General features: G+C 44.7%; 2 long non-coding RNA genes across 2 annotated transcripts in view; one reads left to right on the top strand and one right to left on the bottom strand.

Moving 5' to 3' along the window:
- The window catches only part of LOC138428229 (uncharacterized), a 1,104,918-nt gene that overhangs the window by 45,018 nt on the left and 1,045,518 nt on the right, over positions 1 to 14,382 (top strand). The gene's annotated exons all lie outside the window — the stretch shown is intronic.
- The window catches only part of LOC138436587 (uncharacterized), a 44,080-nt gene that overhangs the window by 5,503 nt on the left and 24,195 nt on the right, over positions 1 to 14,382 (bottom strand). The window lies entirely within an intron of this gene.

A 14,382-nucleotide genomic window follows, 5' to 3' on the forward strand; every position in this document is an offset into this window, starting at 1 on the left:
CCAGAAAATGCTCTTTCCCCCTATTTCCTCTCCTGACACGTAGAGCCAGTGCAGACAGCCGGTGTTTGAGGGGGAAAGAGACAGAGCAAGACCCCAGGCTTCCCACGCCCACCGTCCAGATCAGCCAACAAAAGCAGGGCTGTTGGCTCCTTCCACTCTCTCTCTGCCCTTGCATGGAGGAAATCTTAAAGGGATTGAACTTTCTTGTTTGGGGATGTGTGTAATTATATACCTGAATGGCAACATGCTTGGTACAAGAAAAACCACTGCTGTGTGGCTTGAGGCAGCCGAGAGACGAGAGGCAAACTTTTTCAGACTTTGTCACCAAATGTTAAGACTCTGAAGCCTCCTTTCCTGCCACATCCCCCTCTCATCTCTCGGAGACACGGGGCAGCCACTGACTGTACTTCCTGGCTCTGCTTCAGGGTTGTTTGTCGAGTGTGTTTGCCGGGTGGACGCATCAGAACCTTAGAGGCGGCACAAAAGGCCAAAGAATGAGGCATGAGCTTGCTAGAGTCGCTGACGACCAGCCCCTGGGGACACTTGCTTAAGGCATATAAGCCTCCCTGATCATTTCCTTCAGCCTTCACTCTGTAAGGAATTCAGCGTCCCGTCTTCTCCCCTGCAACCTGTGAAGCACTTCACGCCAGAGTCGATCAGGTACTGCGTCAATCCTGCTGTTTCCGCTCTTCTTTCTAGTAAAAAGAATTCTCCTCAAATCGCCAGGGTTAAGGTTAGCTTATACGCTTGCGAAGCAGAGTGTGTTGCTTATTAATGGATACATGAGATGCATATCAGGGAGAAGTCTTCATTCTCCTCTCTCCTGCCCTTCACCTTCCTGGGATGCAAACATCTTGGGAGTGGGGCTGGGGTGCCTTGGGAGTGGCTGGGGGCTGGATACAGAGAGGGAAGAGGCAGGAGAGGCGTGGAGTGATACAAGCGGGAAGGGAGCTTGCTCTGTGCGCCTCAAGGAGGAGGCAGCACTGTGGAAGGGGGCAGATTTGAGCCCAGACACCTTGCTCTTTGCTGCCACAGAGGTGGCTTCCTGCTGTCAGTTTTACCAACCAGGGAAAGCCTATGGTGGCCAGAAGCAGTAGCTCCAGAAGTGACAGGCCCTCCCACAGCTAAAGGAGCAAAGGGCAGCCTGCTTTGCCACCTGGAGTGGAGAATTGAGAGAAGAGAAAAATAACTTAGAATCTAGAAGCAAATGTCCTGGGAAAGAAGCTTTATTTGCTAAATGTGACTTTGTTAAGATGAAAGGAGAAAAGCGAGCACATACTCATTCCTGGTGAAAGACAAAACAAGATAAGGGAACCTGGGGGACGTCCCTGGTGGCCCAGTGGTTGAGATTTCATCCTTCCAATGCAGGGGGCCTGGGTTCGATCCCTGATTGGGGAACTAAGATCCTACATGCCCTGCAGCATGGCCAAATGATGTTTTGTTGTTTTTGTTTGTTTGTTTTTTTTTTTTAAAGTGGGGGGAGGCTGAGAATCTGCCCTCCCTGCAAAATGCTGGTTGAGTCAATGCAGGCAGTGATGTGGGCAATTTTGCTTACAATGCAGCTGAGTGGGGGTGTTCGGAGGGTCCAGATAGCTGGCTTTGGGTTTCAATCCACAACCTGTTTCAGTAGAAATTACCCTGTTGTGGGGCTGATAACTAAGAACTTCTTGTGAGTTGAGAAAACTCTGCCAGGACCAGAGGCTGATCAAGACTTTATGGATCTTCAAGATTATGCAATTTTGAGGGCCCTCTTTAAGAAAAAGGAATGCGAGATTATGACTATAAAATTAGGCACAAGCCTTGGAGAGAGCTGGTGCAAGGGAGGAGCCCTGAAGCTCGCATTTCTTTAGTGTGCGTCGTTCAGTCGTGTCCGGCTCTTTGTGACCCCATGGACTGCAGCATGCCAGTCCTCACCTCTCTCACTATCTCCTGGAGTTTGCCCTGTTTGTGTCCATTGAATCGGTGACGCGATCCAACCATGCATCCTCTGAAAGGCATCAATAAAACACTTCGAACAGGCTTGAGGCTTTGCCTAGCAAAATATCTATGTGTCTGGCCAGGGACAGCCTCTTCTATTTCTATGAATGCTGTGTTCAGTTCCAAGAGCAGTTATCAGTGTCATTTCTCAGTGTGAATGCTGGCTAAACCCATGCCTGCCAGGTCAAATAATGCTCTTACTCAGTAATGTTTCCGTCTTAAAATATTTGCAGATTTGTATCTTGTTCATCCTTGTATCCTTTGCCAAAGAATGCAAGGTTGGCTCCCTAAATGAATTTGGCTTTCTTACTTCCCGAGTTATTCTTTGTCTACCTTTTAAGAATATATTTGAGAAGCTTATCATTAGCTTTGAAATACCATGAAATTTGACTTCATCTCTACTCTTCCTACCAACTTCATCCCCAAATACTTGCAACAAGTTAAAGAAAATATATGAGCACAGGAGCCCCTGGCTCCTTCATCAAGAGTCGTCTAACAACTAAGAAATGTCTTCTTCCTATTTTCAAAAGTCCAAAGGAATGGAACAAATGGAAGGAATCTATGTATAAATAAAAAATGAGCTACATCACTTGCAGACATATATTTGCAATTGACAAAGGCAGTGTGTGTGTGTGTGTGTGTGTGTGTGTGTGTATGTGTATTTAGCCATGGTGGCTCAGATGGTTAAGAATCTGCCTGCAATGTGGGAGACCCAGATTCAGTCCTTGGGTTGAGAAGATCCCCTGGAGAAGGGAACATACTCCAGTATTTTTGCCTGGAGAATTCCATGGAGAGAGAATCCTGGCAGGCTACAGTCCATGGGGGTCACAAAGAGTCAGACATGACTGAGCAACTAACACTTAATAATGAAACTGACGGTGAGATATAGAGGGACTATTCAAGTGCCAACAATGTCACAATACAATGGGGCTTTACTTTCAAAATTTTGCCTTGCTTCAGTTCAGTTCAGTCCAGTTCAGTCACTCAGTCGTGTCCGACTCTTTGCGACCCCATCAATCACAGCACGCCAGGCCTCAACTCCTGGAGTTCACTCAGACTCACCTCCATCGAGTCAGTGATGCCATCCAGCCATCTCTTCCTGTCGTCCCCTTCTCCTACTGCCCCCAATCCCTCCCAGCATCAAAGTCTTTTCCAATGAGTCAACTCTTCACATGAGGTGGCCAAAGTACTGGAGTTTCAGCTTTAGCATCATTCCTTCCAAAGAACACCCAGGGTAGATCTCCTTCAGAATGGACTGGTTGGATCTCCTTGCAGTCCAAGGGACTCTCAAGAGTCTTCTCCAACACCGCAGTTCAATAGCATCAATTCTTCAGCACTCAGCCTTCTTCACAGTCCAACTCTCACATCCATACATGACCACTGGAAAAACCATAGCCTTGCCTAGACAGACCTTAGTCGGCAAAGTCATGTCTCTGCTTTTGAATATGCTATCTAGGTTGGTCATAACTTTTCTTCCAAGGAGGAAGCGTCTTTTAATTTCATGGCTGCAGTCACCATCTGCAGTGATTCTGGAGCCCCCCAAAATGAAGTCTGACACTGTTTCCACTGTTTCCCCATCCATTTCCCATGGAGTGATGGGACCAGATGCCATGATCTTAGTAAATTTCAAATCTATAATTAGATTAAGTGTTTAAAAATTGCCCTCTGAACAGTGCTGCCATAGCGACATTAGTCTTAGCATCCCTCTTTAACAGAGGAGGCGGTACCATGCCGTGTGACTCAGTTCTTGCTGACATGGATGGCATGGCGATCTGACCGAGAGACACTCAGCGTTCAGCTCTTGAACTCACAGTTGCCCTGACTCCTGCTGCCTTGGGGAGATTAAGGGAGTGAAGGCTCCTCTCCGATGCCTTTGTGACTTAGTCTCTTGGAAACTTGAGAAAGATCCCTCAGAAGCTGGCTGTCTATTTCTTGTCTTAGGAGTCTAGGGAGAGGAGACATTCCCTAGCCAGAAGGCTGGAGGGAGTATCCCAAAACACAATCAACACAAGTAAGGCAGCAGCTCTCCTGGTGAGCTCTACTGGTCAGCAAAGGGTCCTGGGGAGAGTTTTGTGTGCTCCTTGCCCTGTAGGAAATACTCTGATTGGGCTTCCCTGGTAGCCCAGTCAGTAAAGAATCCACCTGCAATGTGGGAGACTTGGGCTTGATCCCTGGGTTGGGAAGATCCGCTGGAGGAGGGCATGGCAACCCGCTCCAGTATTCTTGTCTAGAGAAACCCATGGACAGAGGAGCCTGGCAGGTTACAGTCCATGGGGTCACAAAGAGATGGGCACAACTGAGCGACTAAGCAGATACTCTGATAAGGGAGAGGCTACCCACTCCAGGATTCTGGCCTAGAGAATTCCATGGACCGTATAGTTCATGGGGCTGCAAAGAGTAAGACACGACTGAGTGACTTTCACTTTCACTTTTCTTTTTGATAAGCTTGGGAAATTCATCATAGTCTATAAAGTTCCCTCTTGGAAGGTCCCAGTTATCATTGCCATAATAAACAGTCTAAGAGATCTGGCAGCAAAGACATCCTTTAACTTTGAATCCCAAGATGTTTAACCATTCTGGACTACAACACCGCCTGCCACCTCCTTGCAACTCCTATTCAGTCCTCTGACTAATATTTCGCATGACCCCATCAAGGACGCTTCTGCAGATTCTAATTGGTGTGGGGTGGAGAGGTTCCACGTGCTCCAAGAAAAAAACATGTTATGACTTTAATACTCCACTTGACTGTGAGTTGTACTTTGGGGACATGCAGGTAACTGGCCAGCCTTTGGGATTTGAAAGTGGCCTCAAGGAGTCAGCCACAAAAAAAATGGATTTCCTTTTGTTTCTTTGTATCTTTGAAGTGTTAGTCGCTCAGTCGTGTCCAACTCTTTGTGACCCCATGGACTGTAGGCTCTTCTGTCCATGGAATTCTCCAAAGAATACTAGAATGGGTTGCCATTCCCTCCTCCAGGGGATCTTCCTGACCCGGGATCGAACCCTGGTCTCCTACACTGCAGGCAGATTCTTCACCCCTGAGCCACCAGGGAAGCCCCTTGTTTCTTTATGTGCATTTCATTCCCAGAAGGATTAGAATGAGTTTGCAGAGATACATCCACACACCCTCGCACAAATTAAGATGAATTAAAAGTAGATGGAAAAGAAAAATAAAGGTAAGCTTCAAAGAAGTAGTCTGATGAAATCATTTACTTATATGAGTTTTCATCTATTTTTAGAAACCACAAACTAAATGTACACAGACCCACAGGTGCAGAATCTTGTTTCTGCTTCAGAATTAAAAGTATGTTTTAAAATATGCTTCATGTCTGACCCTGGAAATCAATTAGGCTCTCCCTGAATCTAGTTTTACTCACACCATGTTTTATAATTCCTTTTAAAGAATTATAATGACAATTATAATTAAAAGAAATATAATTAACAATATTAATTCTGCCTCTCAAGATCTCTTTCTCCTTTCCTGTTGCTCATTAGGGCTATGATTTAACTGCGCATAAGTGAGGTTATAAGTTTTCTTCATCTAGAAGGTAGCTGACTGATCCCACGTCACCCCACTTTACAATGGTCTGTCTATCTGATCTATTCTCTCTCCCCTACCAGGCGGTAAGCTCAACATCAGTGGAGATTTTACCTTATTCTGTCTCTGTGCTCCCAGAGCTGAGTCTAAATCATTCCTCGGGCAATGCTTTTGAATCAACACGCATTGACATGAAGGGATGATTTCTGCTATAATTACATCTTCAGTTGAACCATGATTTACATCCACCTCATCCTGCAAACATAGAGGACAGAACCCTGTGCCTGAAGGGTTTTGAAAATACATTCATCTGAAAACTCCTGACTAGAGCATTTTCTCCCTTAATGACATCTGCAAAGTGATAGACTGGCTGTTGGAATTACTTAACGGGGGCTATTAAAGAGCAAAACGTATTTGTATGAAGGAGAAGAAGCCGGCCACCAGTAGCTGTTGCAGCAGTTGGGTGAACCCACGCAGCGGAAATAGGAAACACGCACAGTGTATTTTGGAAAGAAGAAAATTGAAATAAAGCAGAAAAAATAAATATGGAGCCAGCAGTGCTCTGTGTGGGCTGAAAGTTTGATCCTGGGGAAGAGAATAATAGAAAGGAAGGAGAGAAAGAATTTACTGCAGTCTTAGTAGAGAGGAAAGGGTGATTTAATCCATGGCGAGACCCATCCAGGAGACAGGGAATTCACATCATTTCAGGCTCCCTCAAATGCTATGTTTAGATACGGTCTGTGTTAGCATACCTGTGGCAATGAGGGTATTTGGCTCACAATGTGTTTTGGATTTTAGGATGAAGAGAATTTCCTAAGATTTGCCCATTTTAAAGATGAAATATTATAGGACTAAAATTGAGAAGAGCCACTTCTCTGTGGTTACAGTCAAATGCGTATCATTCCGACTGGGAGTAGTGGATGCCTGTACATGGTGTTTCAGAGTCCGCACAAGGGTATGGATAGTTAAACCTACCTTTTGTAACTGTGGGTATTAACTTGTCTAAAGTCCAATATCCTGGGGACGCTCTCTTAACTAGCCCTTTGGCACAGCACTTTGCTTTGTTTTCAACATCTGAAGAAATGATCCGTGACCTCCTAGCACTGTGGTTGGTCAAAATATACATTTAATGAGTTTCTTCACCAACGCCCACCAGAATTTTGGTCAGTTAGGCTCTGATACTCAGTTCTCTCCACCTTGCACACATGTGCTGGCAACTTGCTCTGCAGGAGGCTGGGTGATGGTGTCTCAGATGATACGGGAGGAGAAGACTGTCTTTGATCTCAAGGAATCTGCATTCCACTGCTGGGAGGCCACATGGATGGGGATGGAGGGAGGAAATAGTAAAAAAAAAAAAAGATAATAATATTCATACTCAAAACCCATGAACAACCATGGGTTGTTCATGGTGCCAGGAAGAATGTGATGAGCGTTAAGTGAGGCCTTAACAAGCGGTGGAGGAGAGTCCAAAAAGGAAAAACTAGGTCCATTCGAGGAGCTGGGAAGGGCCTTGGGCATTGGAGAAAAACTTAGAGAATGAATAGGACTTTAATGTCAGGATGGGGAGGAGCAGCCTTCAGAGATTCAGGAGCATGGCAGACACAGGGTGCACCCGAAGGGAAGGGCAGGGAGGCCCAAAGTGGGCAGAGGGGTTGAGTCTGTCATGGGGTCGGGGGTGGGGGGTTGGGAGTCGGGAGAGATGACCAGAGTCCAGGTGATACTGATGGTGGAAGACACTTCTGAGCACTCACCAAAGGCCAAGTCATTCTAGGTGCCTCTTAGTTCTCACAACTACTGGCTTTCCAGTGAGCTTTCTTATTCACTTTGTTTGAGAAATAGGTCTGTAGAGTCAGAGCTATGGTTTTTCTAGTAGTCAAGTACAGATGTGAGAGTTGGACCGTAAAGAAGGCTGAGTGCTGAAGAGTCGATGCTTTCGAACTGTGGGGCTGGAGAAGACTCTTGAGAGTCCCTTGAACTGTAAGGAGATAAAACCAGTCAATCCTCCAGGAAATCAATGCTGAATATTCATTGGAAGGACTGATGCTGAAGTTCCAATCCTTTGGCCACCTGAAGCGAAGAGCTGACTCATTGGAAAAGACCTTGATGCTAAGAAAGATTGAGAACTGGAAGAAAAGGGGGTAACAGAGGATGAGCTGACTGTGGCTCAGTTCATGAACACCTTATTGCCAAATTCAGACTTAAATTGAAGAAAGTAGGGAAAACCACTAGACCATTCAGATATGACCTAAATCAAATCCCTATGATTATACACTGGAAGTGACAAATAGATTCAAGGGATTAGATCTGAAGAACTATGGAAGGAGGTTCATGACAGTGTACAGGAGGCAGACATCAAGACCATCCCTAAGAAAAAGAAATGCCAAAAGGCAAGATGGTTGTCTGAGGAGGCCTTACAAATAGCTGAGAAAAGAAGAGAAGCTAAAGGCAAAGGAGAAAAGAAAAGGTATACTTATTTGAATGCAGTGTTCCAATGAATAGCAAGGAGAGATAAGAAAGCCTTCCTGAGGGATGGGGTGGGGAAGGAGGTGGCAGGGGGGGTCAGGATGGGGAACACATGTACACCCATGGCTGATTCATGTAAATGTATGGCAAAACCACCACAATATTGTAAAGTAATTAGCCTTCAATTAAAATAAATTTTAAAAAAAGAAAGCCTTCCTCAGTGATCAATGCAAAGAAATAGAGGAAAACAACAGAATGGGAAAGACTAGAGATCTCTTTAAGAAAATTAGAGATACCAAGGGAAAATTTCATGCAAAAATGGGTACAATAAAGGACAGAAATGGTATGGACCTAACAGAAGCAGAAGATATTAAGAAGAGGTGGCGAAAATACACAGAAGAACTGTACAAAAAAGATCTTCACGACCCAGATAATTATGATGGTGTGATCACTAATCTAGAGCCAGACATCCTGGAATGTGAAGTCAAGTGGGCCTTAGGAAGCATAACTACGAACAAAGCTAGTGGAGGTGATGGAATTCCAGTTGAGCTATTTCAAATCCTAAAAGATGATGCTGTGAAAGTGCTGCACTCAATATTTCAGCAAATTTGGAAAACTCAGCAGTGGGCACAGGACTGGAAGAGGTCAGTTTTCATTCTAATCTCAAAGAAAGGCAGTGCCAAAAAATGTTCAAACTACCACACAATTACACTCACCTCACACACTAGTAAAGTAATGCTTACAATTCTCCAAGCCAGGCTTCAGCAATACATGAACTGTGAACTTCCAGATGTTTAAGCTGGTTTTAGAAAAGGCAGAGGAACCAGATATCAACATTTGTTGGATCATCTAAAAAGCAAGAGAGTTCCAGAAAAGCACCTACTTCTGCTTTATTGACTATGCCAAAGCCTTTGACTCTGGGGATCACAATAAACTGTGGAAAATTCTGAAAGAGATGGGAGTACCAGACCACCTGACCTGCCTCTCGAGAAATCTGTATGCAGGTCAGGAAGCAACAGTTAGAAATGGACATGGAACAACAGACTAGTTCCACATAGGAAAAGGAGTATGTCAAGGCTATATATTGTCACCCTGCTTATTTATCTTCTATGCAGAGTACATCATGAGAAATGCTGGACTGGAAGAAACACAAGCTGGAATCAAGATTGCCGGGAGAAATATCAATAACCTCAGATATGCAGATGACACCACCCTTATGGCAGAAAGTGAAGAAGAACTAAAGAGCTTCTTGATGAAAGTGAAAGAGGAGAGTGAAAAAGTTGGCTTAAAATTCAACAATCAGAAAACTAAGTTCATGGCATCTGGTCCCATCACTTCATGGCAAATAGATGGGGAAACAGTGAAAACAATGACAGACTTTATTTGGGGGGCTCCAAAATCACTTCAGATGGTGACTGAAGCCATGAAATTAAAAAACGTTTACTCTTTGGAAGAAAAGTTATGACCAACCTAGACAGCATATTAAAAAGCAGAGGCATTACTTTGACAACAAAGGTCCATCTAGTCAAGGCTATGGTTTTGCCAGTAGTCATGTATGGATGTGAGAGTTGGATTATAAAGAAAGCTGAGTGGTGAAGAACTGATGCGTTTGAACTGTGGTGTTGGAGAAGACTCTTGAGAGTCCCTTGGACTGCAAGGAGATCCAACAAGTCCATCCTAAAGGCAATCAGTCCTGAATATTCATTGGAAGAACTGATGTTGAAGCTGAAACTCCAACACTTTGGCTACCTGATGCGAAGAGGTGATTCATTGGAAAAGACCCTGATGCTGGGAAAGACTGAAGACAGGAGGAGAAGGGGATGGCAGAGGATGAGATAGTTGGATGGCATTAGCAACTCAACGGACATGAGTTTGTGTAAACTCCAGGAGTTGGTGATGGACAGGGAGGCCTGGTGTGCTACAGTTCACGGGGTCACAGAGAGTCAGACAGGACTGAGAGACTGAACTGAACTGAACTGAGGACGAGATGGCTGCACTGCATCACTGATTCAATGGACATGAGTTTGGGCAAACTCTGGGAGATAGTGAAGGACAGGGAATCCTGACATGCTCCAGTCCATGGGGTTGCAAAGAACTGGACACAGCTTAGCGACTGAACAACACCAAAGTAATGAAAAGTCACTGAAGGTTTTGCTTGAGCTGCACTTGAGTATCATCCCAGCAGGAAAGTTATGTGACTTGTCAGAAGGGTATTTTGAGAGTCTGGGAGAATGGGGAACTGGAGCAGAGCAGGGGCAGGAGAGAGGGAACGGGACACCCACACTTGGGCTGAGCCTAGATCAGGCAGGAGTGAGGGGGTGTCCGGACAGGCAGGTGGGAGAAGGGGACACCATTGGAACCAAAAATCAGAAGCAGTTTGATATATGGAGAACAGTGGGAGTCAAGTTTTGGACTAGTCTGTTCTGAGCAGTTCTCTAAGGGAGGTGAACCAGGGGATGCTGGAAACACAGACTGAATCTCAGAGGAGCCACAAGTAAAGAAATGGGACCAGGGATGGTCAAGAGTGAGGCCAAGGATGCTGAGAGAGAATAAAGAGAAATAGAGAGGCTACAAGTAAGACCCTGGGGGATACGACTAGGGGTGGGAAGGGGAGGAACAGAAGTCCACCAAGCAGAAAGCGAGTGGATAATCAGGGCAGCCGAGGGAAGACCATAGAGTCTTCTGACCCAGTAGCAACAGGCAGAAAGAACTTTCTGAAAACACTGCCACTAATACCCCCCTGGCCCACACGTCAGAGAACAGAAGAACATGTTTGGAAGCTGAAGGATAGAAGCAGCAGAGAGTCTGAAGAAAAGATGGGGGAGAAGGGCTGTGTAGCTCCCTCCCAACTCGCCCTCCAGATAAAAAGTCAGAGGAATTGAGATTATCATTTGACCGGTAAATCAGAGTGTCAGAGGCTTGGAGGATGAGTGAGTGGGTAAGTCACTCAGTTGTGTCCGACTCTTTGCGACCCCATGGACTATACAGTCCATGGAATTCTCCAGGCCAGAATACTAGAGTGGGTAGTCTTCCCTCCTCCACGGGAGCTCCCCAACCGAGGGATCGAACCCAGGTCTCCCACATTGCAGGCGGATTCTTCACCAGCTGAGCCACCAGGGAAGCCCAAGAATACTGAAGTGGGTAGCCTATCCCTTCTCCAGAGGATCTTCCCAATCCAGGAATTGAACTGAGGTCTCCTGCATTGCAAGTGGATTCTTTACCAACTGAGCAAGGGCTTGGAGGAGGGCTACTTCTAAATCAGTTAATGGTACGTTTCTTTTCCTTTATTTCCTGGTTTAATATCAATAACCTCAGATATGCAGATGACACCACCCTTATGGAAGAAAGTGAAGAGGAACTAAAAAGCCTCTTGATGAAAGTGAAAGAGGAGAGTGAAAAAGTTGGGTTAAAGCTCAACATTCAGAAAATGAAGATCATGGCATCTGGTCCCAATACTTCATGGGAAATAGATGGGGGAACAGTGGAAACAGTGTCAGACTTTATTTTGGGGGGCTCCAAAATCATTGCAGATGGTGATTGCAGCCATGAAATTAAAAGATGCTTACTCCATGGAAGGAAAGTTATCACCAACCTAGATAGCATATTGAAAAGCAGAGACATTACTTTGCCAACAAAGGTCCATCTAGTCAAGGCTATGGTTTTTCTAGTGGTCATGTATCGATGTGAGATTTGGACTGTGAAGAAGGCTGAGCGCTGAAGAATTGATGCTTTTGAACTGCGGTGTCGGAGAAGACTCTTGAGAGACCCTTGGACTGCAAGGAGATCCAACCAGTCCATTCTAAAGGAGATCAGTCCTGGATGTTCTTTGGAAGGAATAATGTTAAAGCTGAAACTCCAGTACTTTGGCCGCCTCATGTGAAGAGTTGACTCATTGGAAAAGACTCTGATGCTGGGAGGAATTGGGGGCAGGAGGAAAAGGGGATGACAGAGGATGAGATGGTTGGATGGCATCACCGACTCTATGGACATGGGTTTGAGTAAATCCCAGGAGTTGGTGATGGACAGGGAGGCCTGGCGTGCTGCAGTTCATGGGGTCGCAAAGAGTTGGGCATGACTGAGAGACTGAACTGAACTCTGAACTGAAGTATGCTTAACCCATTCCCTTTCTTTTTAAAGTCAACCCAGTTATTCCATAATTTAACATACATCATGATTTTAAAATGTGTTAGTTGCTCAGTCATGTCCAACTGTTTGCTACCCCTGGACTGTAGCCCACCAGGCTCCTCAGTCCATGGGATTCTCCAGGCAAGAATACTGGAGTGTGTTGTTATGCCCTTCTCCAGGGGATCTTCCCAACCCAGGGATCAAACTCGGGTCTCCTGCCCTGCAGGCAGATTCTTTACCATCTGAGTCTATGCTTAGCTTGGAAATTGGTTATATGTGTACCCAAAGGAAGATTCTACCAACTCAGGGCCCCTGGGAACAGGATGAATACCTCGTCTTTGCAAGTTCTGTGATTTAGCTTTCTGAGACACTCTGGATAAAGGACAAGTTCTTTCTTGAACGTATTTTCAGTAAAATAGGAAAGACAATGCAGTGTCCAGATTTGCTAGTTACTGCCATGATTAAAGCAAGACTTTTCAAGTTGATTTTTTGTATAAGATCAGCAACCTTTTGAACACAAAGGGACCTGGCAGATAGCTTCAATGACGCAAAGTGAGCAAGCAAGCAAGACCAGGCCCTTCAGAACAATTCCTTGCCGGTGGCTTCGAACTTACAGTTCAAAGTTTGTTTTGCTGGGAAGATCTTCTACTTTTTTTGGTGCTGTAATAGGATTAAGCAAAACTTGTGTGTGTGTTAGTCACTCAGTCATGTCTGACTCTTTCCAACCTCACGGACCTCTCGCCAGGTTCTTCTGTCCTTGGAATTTTCCAGGCAAGAATACTGTGGTGGGTAGTTATTCCCTTCTCCAGGGGATCTTCCTGACTCAGGGATTGAACTCGGGTCTCCTATATTGCAGGCAGATTCTTTACCATCTGAGCCATCAGGGAAACACCAAGCAAAAGTTAAGCAACACCTAAAATGCTACTTTATAGTAATTTTGAAAAATATGTGAGTAGATGTTTTTTTTTAAATCAAAGTCTTAATTTGTTTAGAAAAAAATCAAGTGAGTAATCTTTTGGAAACTTCTGGATAAGAATATGAACATCTAATAACTGTTCTTTTTTTCAAGTTTTTATTGAGGTATAGCTGATAACTATATTGAACAGTAAAAGGATAAACATGAAGATGTAAAAGAGGACCTCAAAATCATAAAACATAGGGGAAGGGAGGGAAAAAAAATGTAGATTTTTTTTTTCCCCCAGAGTGCGTTTGAGAAGAGTTCTTGGAGCCCTAGAGAAAAAATGATGAGAGGGAAATGAGGAAAGCCGCAAGGCAAATAGCGGTGGAAAACCTGCAAAGACAGGGCCGCCTGTGAAGAGGGCCAGGCAGTCTCAGGAAGAGATTTTGAACTTGGTACTGACACTCTTGGATGTGAATTTCAGGTGGGCAGACGCCCTCGGGTGAGATGCCCTGACCATCAAAGCCTCAGGGTATCTTCTGCGGCTTACGGGAAGCAATCAACAGAGGCTGGTCCCTTCTCTCCCCATTCCCTACCCTCCTCCACTGCTTCCTTACCATCACTCCCCACCCCAAGGGCAACACAAGGTTTTTCTTTAAGGCACCTGGTGAAAAAAGACATAAATAAAAAGCCAGACTTGAAAGTGGAATCCCTGCATTGGAGTCTTCACTTCTGTGCTGTGTGATCCTCTGAAAGTTATCTAACCTCTTAGTTACCTAACCTCTTAGCTTCTTATCAGTAAACCTGGAGAAATTCCGACTCACAAGAAGAAAACAGGAGAGCCCGATGAGCTGGTTTTTGTAAAAATGTGGGGAAACCACGTCTGCTTCTATGAATCAGTAGGGAACTGGCATTCTCAAAATGACCCTCTGTTCCTCCCTGAGGACCTAATTTCCTTTTTATATCATTATGCTTTTGAAAAACTTACTTTATAAAGAAACTCACAATTCCACAGTCTAGGTTACCCCCTGTACAAAATCTGTAGATTGCTTTTTAATTTTTTTTTTTAATTTTTAAAAGGGATTATACCCCTGTAACAACTCAAACTTTAATGGAGGAGGGTTTAGTTTCGGCAAGATTAGCTTACAGTGCCTCCCTCTAGAAATGACTGCAGTTCTCAACGCAAACTGAATCAGAAATTACTCTTGTAACTTTTTCGGAGATCCTTCATTCTTTTCTTTTAAAAGTACATAGACACATTCAAAAGGTAACTTTCTCCTAGGTTTTACAAGCAGAGGAGTGTGACAGAGGACTATGAACTTGGCATACCATTGAACTACGCTCTGGAATTTGGGTGGGTCTAGGAAAAAAGTACAGACTTCAG

Source organism: Ovis canadensis, chromosome 1 (assembly GCF_042477335.2).
Source record: "Ovis canadensis isolate MfBH-ARS-UI-01 breed Bighorn chromosome 1, ARS-UI_OviCan_v2, whole genome shotgun sequence".
Lineage (NCBI taxonomy): Eukaryota > Metazoa > Chordata > Mammalia > Artiodactyla > Bovidae > Ovis > Ovis canadensis.